At 43.0% G+C, this 9,692-nt stretch overlaps 1 protein-coding gene across 2 annotated transcripts in view; it reads right to left on the reverse strand.

Annotated features, from left to right (window-relative positions):
- The window catches only part of plxna2 (plexin A2), a 93,015-nt gene extending 88,733 nt beyond the window's left edge, over positions 1–4,282 (reverse strand). Inside the window, exon 1 of one of the 2 annotated variants that reach the window (XM_034200993.1) lies at positions 4,003–4,282. The gene's annotated coding sequence lies outside the window, so the exon portion shown is untranslated. Of the gene's footprint in view, positions 1–3,383; positions 3,466–4,002 lie in introns of those variants that run through there. The other variant, XM_034200994.1, reaches the window with a different exon arrangement.
- Between the last annotated feature and the right edge of the window lie 5,410 nt (positions 4,283–9,692).

The following is a 9,692-nucleotide window of genomic DNA, read 5'->3' on the forward strand; positions in this document are numbered from 1 at the left end:
TTACAAACGTTCTTTTAGGACCAGCCAAAGCAACTCATTCAGACGACTTTATCATTCCCCCAAAGACTGTGTCTGTCGGCAAAAGACACAAGGGAGAAGCAATTAGAACTGTCCTCTTTCTGGAGTTCAATTCAGCTGGTTTGAAAGATTTTGTTATACTGTATAACCTTGAACGTTCTCTAACTCTTCATTCTTTAAAACAGTTACACTCAACAAGCATCTGTATTATACAGATGGTATTTTAGGAACTGAAACTGTTTTAATGAGGGAATACCCCGAGGTTACGTCATGTTCTTCCAACTTGGAGTTTCTCTATGCAGGGACAGATCAATGTGAAAATTGTTCAAAAGACTAACAGTGTTTATTTGGATTGTTACCTCCTACTGACATGCCATGAAGGAAGTACTACAAAGATTTCAATTTCTCAGAAATGTAAAATGATTTAAGATGGAGGCGACTGCTGAAATACAGGATGTTTTAAGTCCACTGAACACATTTCCATACATTTCCCACGTCATACAACCCATTTACCATGACCAATGATCACATTTCCATTTCTATATTAAATTCTCTCACTTTAATTGATAGCTAATTTGAATTTTCCAAGGTTATTTTTTATTTCCACGGCATTAAATGTATGAATTATGTCTTTGAAGGCTAACACCATCCATGAAGGACTAGCTCACTGGTATATTGGTGGTTTAGCATTGCGCTTCCACCGTAGAGGATTGTGCATAAGAGGTTTAGATAGTGACTTTTGGTCCCTTAGAGTCAACAGTGGAAGCTACATTTCATTTTATTTTAAGCCAAAGAAAATCCCTTCCACCTTTACCTCCACTTCAAGCCCAACCTTAGATAACCCTGATGATATCATCAATTTACTCAGACATTAAAAAACGTCCCCCGAGCCTCAGAAAACATTATACACCTGTTTAAATGTTCCGGAGAGGGCCGCTCATGATGAGGTGAGGTAGCAGATCCTTATGTCTGAAATCACTGAACTGCCCCTTTAAGAAAAAGCATATCACAAACTCTAAAAATTGATGTGTCAATTATTTCCCAAGAAAAAAAGCAAACATGCACTTCCTTCAACTTTGTCCGTTTTTTTTAGAACCATATGCTGTCTGCTCACACCAGTGCCAGAGAAAAGGATGCAAAACACACACATCAGCAAAGTTATTGCACTGTTTGTATTAACAACGGTGTGACAATCTGGAGGCGGTGCGCCATATTGCAAGACCGCTGCATGCTGAGCGCTGCCAAAGCTGCCATCTGGCAGGTGAGCCGCACGCTTCCCACTTGTACCTCTCCTCCCTTTCACTTCGCTCCTCCAATGTTTGTTACCACCTCTCTTTTTATTGGTCTGTCTTACTCCTGCTTCTTTATCTTTTCCCCCCTGTCCTCTCATCTCCATTCTCCACCTTTATCTACCTGTCGGTCCACCTCCCTCCAGGCCTGGATCACATACTGAAAGAAGCGTGAAGATTGAAAGGGGGATGAAGGAGGGGAAAGAGTGAGGACAACAGCATAGCGGTCGTGCTTTATGATCTGCAGTATTTCATTTTCTCCTTTCCTTTTCCACGTCACTGAAGGTTTCATATCGCTACTATGTGTCTCCTCTCTTTTTGATGCTTTCTCTCCTGCTGCTTATTCCATACCCTCCTATGCAATAGTAAATCCACATATGAATGGACACACACACACACACACACACACACACACACACACACACACACACACACACACGCACACACACACACATACAGTACAAGCCCACACATGCATGTAAACACTAACACACACACAATACACACACACTAGGGGCTCTCCTTATTTTTCTTCTTCTTCTTCCTCGGGCTGTAGCATCTGAACAGTCGTGTTTAATCAGTGTCTCCGTTGGCAACAGGGGTAGTGGTGAGGGGAGGGGGTGAGGGTTTGAGGTGGGGGGTCTCCAGCTATGGGTAGTAGTAGTAGTAGAGAGCTGCTGTGCACTCACACACCGTGTAATTGCGTTACATACACTAATTCTCCTGATGTATTATTGCAGTGACTGCACCTCGCCTTTGCCCCTGACCCACATCACGCTTCCTGATGTTCGAATTAATCTAAAATCAATGTCATGGTTTGGAACTGTGGTCATTTAAATCAGGAGATGTTTTCCTGCAGCTTTAGAGTTGTGTTCCTGATTCCTTCCTTTTGTTTCTTCTCAAACAAACACTAAAGCACATTAATCTTTGTAGGAGCCGGAGATAACTCCTTAGCTTGTGGGTGAATTTGACAAAGACAGATGTTCTAAATTACTTCACCTACACCAGTCTGATGTGTTTTGGGGTTGAGAGAATCACAAATATTTCAGTTTCACCACCACAATCACTCTAAATTCTAAACTACCATTTAAAAACCTGGAACAAATACAACAACAGGCAAAAATAAATCAATTACCTATCTTCTTTTTCATTTTTTTGGACGTGTCCTGTTTTTTATGTAATGCATTAGTCTGACTCAGCATGGTGGGAAATGATGTATAGGGCCTTAAAGGGTGAATTAATCAAACACTTGACCCTAGTGTCCAGCCATTAAACTGACATCCTCCTCTGTTACTTCATTTGCTGAAAAACACAATAAGTGTAATGTGTAACTTGTCTTTTCAGAAACGGGGTGCAGGTGATCCACAGTGTTTCTATTTTATAAAATATTTTCTTTAAAAGTAGAAAACTGGTCACACTGACATCTGTGGGTTTTCTTGGCATGACATTACAGAAGAGACAAGCCAATTTGGAACATGTTCCATTGTAGTAGTGTGGCAGGCACACATATTGCAAAAAAGAGACATATTTCAAAACCGCAGCATGTATAACCAAAAGCATCTGCATGGCAATAACCACAAGAAGTAAGTGGCAAACATATACATGTATTGTCTTCTGATTAAACTCACCCTTATAAATGGGCCTAAGAGTTTATTGGTAAACCCTCAAAGGAACCAATTAAACTCCTTTACATGAACGACAATCCCCACAACCAAAACCTCAGTTTCATTTATTGCCGTCAAACGCAGCGTGGAGTGAGAGACAGAACTAATATGGAGATTCATTTAAATTCTAAAATTAGCAGGCAGCTGATAAAGTGCCGGAGTGCATGACTGGCATGAACACGCTGAGGTAGAAGCCAATCTTTCTCTCCCTCCCTCCATGAGAGGCTTTACCCACTCTGGAGGGGCCAGGAGAATAAAAGCTATCCAACTGGCCGGCCAGATAAGCCGGACCAGAAAGAGCATACAGAGGGAAGAGGGGCTTCATCTGGTTTGCATGAAGAGTGAGAGTCAAAGAACCGTGAATTCAACAACCACCCCTCCTCACCCCCTCTGGTAGCACCCAAACACTCACACAGACGGGGGGCTCGAACAAAGACGCACTTGGTCATCAGCATTGTTGAGGTTGGCACAGCTACAGCCCTGTGTGCTTTAGTTCTCCCAGGCTGGAGGCTCCATCTCAGCTCCTGCCCGGCATTATCAGCGTCCCAGAGGCTTTGGCTCTGCCCCGGCTGCCAGGGCTGCGGGAGGCAGGGCAGCAGTGGAGGACTGACAGTCTCCAGGCTAAATACTTCACTCTGGTATTCTCCTGATGCACTAATCTGATGCGCTGCCCAGAATAATCCACAAGTGCAGAGAGTTTTGTACAAGCAGGCTGTTTTCTCAACTAAAGTGAGATATTTCCCTGTTATAATTTAATGATGTGCTACAGTGCTGCTCCTGTGATGGGTGCTGAGGCGTTCACAGCAGCTCGGTCAGAGCATCAGTCCACATCTCTTGTTTGTTCCAAGTGGCCAGCAGAGAAATCATCCAATAATTGGCTCATGCAACATCTTTTAGACAACATCAATTCAGCAGAGTGCACCGGACGTCTTTGGCTGCGTCCTATAGGCGCGTAAAGTGTACCCAACTTTAACCTCGTGCACACTACAGGCTGCTGCTCGGCGTCTAACAGTAAAGGAGAGGCTACTCACCTTGAAAAAAGAGGAGACTCATTCATGAATAGCGCAGATCCGGTTATTTTCAATGGGATTTTTTAGTTGGGAACGTCCCGCGTTGGAAGGTGTGTGCAAGCTAAATGCCGCGAGGTAAAAACTGCCGGTTAATTTATCCTATGCGCTGCACGCGACGCACAGCCAGTAAAGTCATGTGGACAGCAGCGAGCATCTCTCCGTCAGCCGCTGAGAGACAGGCGGTATCAAGTGACCCGGCTGCCTCGTTCAGGGATTGATCATTTTCTACAACAGCCTGCCACAAAATCTCTATCTATCTCGCGTGCGTCTCTCTCTCTCTCTCTCTCTCTCTCTCTCTCTCTCTCTCTCTCTCTCTCTCTCTCTCTCTCTCTCTCTCTCTCTCTGGTCGCTATATGAAGTCACCCATCAGTTCACTTGCACCTCACGTACTGTGTGCGCTTTCTAGACCCAACCTCCGTCGCGTCATCCTTTGGCACAACTTGAGCGCACTGCAATACATATTTTATGTCTTTTAGGGATGAAGTGCACTCTTCAAAGTGTCTGTAGATTTATACATCAAGGCAGAAGGAAATCAATATATTTTAATAGGGAAAAATAATCAATAGGCTAAATGTAGTACACATGTAACAGAGAATCGTCAGAGCTATATATAATATATATGTATATACTTTTTCTAAATGGACAGAGGCTGCCTATGTTATCAGCATTACACAGGATGAAGATAATGTCAGGGTTTAAAATAGGCCTATTTTTCATATGATTGCTATCTGTATATTTTTCTAAAATGACTGCCTTCCACATGTACAAATGGGTTCCATTTTCGGTTGGTTGATGTATATTGGTGTTGGTATACTGGCTGTATATTTCCATACATGTATCCACACATCCTCTTTGGTAAATCTAAACTGTGTTTTAGAAGGTGTAAAAGGAAATGATGTCAAAGCAGTTCAAATGCAGGTTAGGCCAACTCATCAAGTCAGAAAGTGTTAGACTGGACCATTTTGATAAAAAAATAAGTAATAAAACCTTTCACAGTGAATTCATATTCATCTTTTCATTCAGAAGTCCAGATAAAAGCACAGCAGAAGACACTCAGAGTTTCCTTTGAAATACTGCCATCTGTAGGCGGAGTGATGAAACACATCCTCCTAACTCAAAGCCTGTTTTTAAAAGAAGCCTCATTATTGAGTTGCTTCAGGTAAAAGATTAAAAACTTTTGTGGCTGTTGAGTAAGAGGGAGTATAAAGTAAAGGGGGGGGGGGGGGCACACTGGGTCTGTCGGCCAGCTGTCTGCCCCTCATTATCTGCCGTTTGGTGTGCGGAGATGAGTTGGAGATGTCAGACGGGCTACCTGTTCGGGGCGCGTCGCTCTGGGAGGCCAGCGGTATCCCTCAGCGCTGAGCAGATGGCAGCCGTCCTCCTCATCGAGCCCACGTCAGGGGCCTGGGTTCACAAGGCCACGTTACACGCACACAAACACTAATATGCAAAAACACACAAGCCTGCAGACATACAAACACATAAGCATACATGAACCTGAGGCAAGCAGATTCACACGGCTGAAATAAGTATGCAAACAAGCTGGAGGGAATCTACAGTTGCAGGTGAGTGGAACAGTGTAAAATAGAATCAGAAGATAGACCGATATAAGTGTGTTGAGTTGGCTTTTTGTGATGAAGTGAGTATGTTTGTAACAGTTCATTTGAAATTGTTAAAATACCTCCCTGTATGAATTTGAATCTTTCTCCAAATGTTAGTTGCTTTATCAGTAAAGTCTTGATTCATCATTAGCTAACAATTGTGCTGGAAAGTATATAACATGAGTTACAGTAAATTCACCGATTCAGTCTTTATTGTCGTAGGCTACTATATTATACAATACCTACAGCATAGTTTTGGCAAAGAAAATCTTACAAATATGCAATACCCATATTACCCATATTCTGCTCATTATCAGGTTCATATTTGTTTGTGTGCCTCTACTGTGACATGTCTCTATGCTTTAATGTTCAAAAAGCTCTTTATTGTTCTCATACTGCCTGTGCTGCAGCACCTCTTTTCACCCTCTGTCTGAAACCAGAGCCCGGTCTGCTCTGATTGGTTAGCGAAAGACGAAAGTCTTTCTCTGGTCTGCATCCCCTTAACAATTGTATGTTTTGAGCTGTACTACTGTACCCAATATACAAGCTGTTAATAAACTTTTCAATCAATCAATCAATCAAAGCTGGCCGGCTCTGTTCTGATTGCTCAACCGCATAGAGATGTCCCGCCCCTTACCCCTAGATTCCACCGGGTCCGTCTGCGGCGCGTTATGGCCGCGATACAGCTGCGCCGCGGCGTCCGCAAGGATCGCGGCAACTCTAGTCAATGGGTGCTATTCCACCAGACGCGCCGCGTTATGGCTCAGAAGTGTCCCAGAAACGTCTCGCCGCTGTGATCCACCATAGACTGTATATATAAATGGACGTAGGGTCCGTGACGTCACCCATAGGATTCTGCAGTTGCCGTGAAGCCCTTACTAGGCGGAGTCGGCAACTAACGGCTCGACAGTGACGTCAGAGTCTAACTCCCGCCTTCTCCAAATAAGGGCAAAGAGGCCACTTTCGAGAGTCGTTTTTCCATACATCTGCAGGCAGTCTGTAAGGGCAATCGGACAACCCACACAGCTCTAGTTTACGCTGGTAACGACCTAGAGCACACCCCTCAAGTCCAGAGATGTAATCCGAAGACATGCAGCGATTTCTTCGGTCGTTAATTCAGAAAAAAAACCTAGTGCGCTCTGCCTGGCTACATTACCTAGCTGTTTATATTAGCACCTCCAGGATATTAGCACCTCCAGGAAAATGGCGTATTTCTATATAGATATATGGCGCGCGTTGCATTGTGGGTAGCTCGTGACGTCACTGTGTGTGAAAGAATTGACTATAAAAGTCTTACCCAAGGCTGAATCATAAACTAAAATGTATATGCATAAAGGGTTACGTCCTTAGCTGGCTAATAAGTAACAAGCTAAGCTACCAAGCACACAAACACCTGCGAACGGGGTTAACATGTATAATATTATCATTTTAGACTTCTTGGAAGTTCTGTTAGTACATTCAAGCGCACAGCACGACATTTGAATTGTCTGGTATTTGTAACAATATTCCCTAAAAGGCACAATTACCACGAACACGGCTAAAGCTAAAGGGTAAAGTACATTACGACTAACTAACGTTGTAGCCTCTATGGTTGTAGCCTAGCAGAGTGGACAAGTTGCTGTTAGCTGACAGTGAGGCATGTATGTGTCCATCAAAGTGACCACGCCCTAATTTATGCAAAAACGTTAAGACCTAATATAAATAAAAAGGTCGTGTTAGAAGACAATTCACTCACAGATCCATAATCATGAAGGTGGAATCTAACTATATCGACTAGAGTCTAGTCAATGCGTGTTATTCCACCAGAGGCGCCGCGTTGCGGCTCAGAAGCGTCTCAGAAGCGTCTCATCAAAAATATGCGGCTGGTCTATTTTTGATGCGAGACGCGAGGTGTTGTATAGCGCCGGGCAGGAAGTGGAACGGTCAGAGCATCCAGTCAATCCCCAAAATAAACTAATTTTGCAGATCCTATCCCTCCGTAGTCTTTCAAGTAGGAGAATAAATCCCAGCGTTCTCCTCCGGTTTACAGACACTGTGTAAATTATATATATAGAATAATTATGATGATGAATGAATTTTTTACCACTAAAATACAGCAACATATCTTTGATTAACTTTGTTTATAACTGGACTATTACAATTATTATTAACTTTGTCTGTACAAAGTAGCCTGTCCAGGAAATATGCCCAAATCAACAAAAACTGCGAGCCGGCTTCTGAAACGCGCCCGGTGGGGTATGAGGAGGAGGTCGGACCAAAACCGCGGCGCAGCCGGACCCGGTCGAATCCCGGGGTTAGTACAATGTGTTGGAAAGCTAGCCAATATAAGCGTGCGTGTAACTTACGAAAGTAAAAAAAGACTACGCTGCCTTTCAGGCAGGGGGGGGGAGTGTCTGATAAAGAAACTTCCTCTGGAGGGAACTTTTGGATTTTAGCCTTTGTAGACCATTTACATGCACACAAACCTATAGAACAAACTACAACAAATGGAAAAGCCCAAAGCATTATATGGCCTCTTTAAGACAAGACAATGGTGCAAGTTGCAGGAATAGGAAACATAAACATATAGTTGGATAGGAACAAATCGATATGTTAAAATCAAATACTGTATAGTAAAATAAATACTGTATAATGTAAACTAATAATATATACATATGCGGAATACATACCAAGTTTAGCATGATGATTCAGACACACAGTAGTTGAGCTGTTTTCCACTGTTGGTCAATGCTATGAAGTCTGAGTGCAACTAAATTGCAGCAGATTGTTATATTCACTGCACACACTGAAGTACTCAACACTGTTTCATTCAAGGGTGATTCCAACTGTTAATTAGTTTTGAAGTTGCTGCGCAAACTTGTGTTATCACTCCTTCAAGAGCAGCACTCCTGCAGTGTGTTCAAGACTCTGGAGAAAACTCATGAAGAGGAGAAGCCACAGGTTAACCGCTCAAGTGAAGAGCATCTGATGGAGGCTGCTGCGGATGCAGAAAAACAGAGTTGTCTTTGAAATACCTCATTAAATCATAGTAATTGAAAAATGAATGTGACTGAAAATGTCTTACACCAAAAAAAAAATTTGCCTCTTGTCAATCAATCAATCAATCAATGTTTATTTATATAGCCCAATATCACAAATGTTACATTTGTCTCAGTGGACTTTACAGTTTGTACAAAATATCAGTATGACAATACGACACCCTCTGTCCTTAGACCCTCACATCGTACAAGGAAAAACTTCCGAAGAAAACCCACAGTTTAAAGGGAAAAATGGGAGAAACCTCAGGGAGAGCAACAGAGGAGGGATCCCTCTCCCAGGACGGACAGAAGTGCAATAGATGCCGTGTGTAAATTGAAAAGATAATACATTTGCAACATAGGTAGTCCAAATGTTTGGAAATGCATGTGTGTATAATAGGAAGATGAATCCACGAGGATATCCATCCAGGACCTATGATCCAGGACCACAGCCACCATTCAAGATCCAGGGCTCGCGATGCAGGACACAGGAGCGCAGGATCATCCATGACTCCGGATCCCAGCGTATATAGACACCAAAAAGAAAGAAATGTGGGGAAGCTGGGTTAATCGGAACATGAGAGTACACAGGTACAGACAGAGAGAAGGAAGAAGTAAGATGTCCCCCGACAAACTAAGCCTATATCAGCAAAACTAGGGGCTGTATCTAATCAGCCCTAACTATAAGCTTTATCAAAAAGGAAGGTCTTAAGCGCACTCTTAAAAACGGAGATGCCGCCCGAACACAAACTGGAAGCTGATTCCACAAATGTGGAGCTTGATAAGAAAAGGCTCTGGCTCCCATTGTACTTTTAGAGACTCTAGGAACAACCAACAACCCTGCATTCTTGGAACGCAATGCCCTAGTAGGACAGTAGGGTATAATGAGTTCTTTAAGGTAAGATGGCGCCTGCCCATTAAGGGCTTTGTAGGCGAGAAGAAGAATTTTAAATTATATCCTGTGTTCTATAGGGAGCCAGTGTAAGGCAGCCAGAACAGGAGTAATGTGGTCCCTTTTCCTAACTCTGGTTAG

The sequence above is a fragment of the Gymnodraco acuticeps genome, unplaced genomic scaffold, assembly GCF_902827175.1.
Source record: "Gymnodraco acuticeps unplaced genomic scaffold, fGymAcu1.1, whole genome shotgun sequence".
NCBI classification, from domain to species: Eukaryota; Metazoa; Chordata; class Actinopteri; order Perciformes; family Bathydraconidae; genus Gymnodraco; species Gymnodraco acuticeps.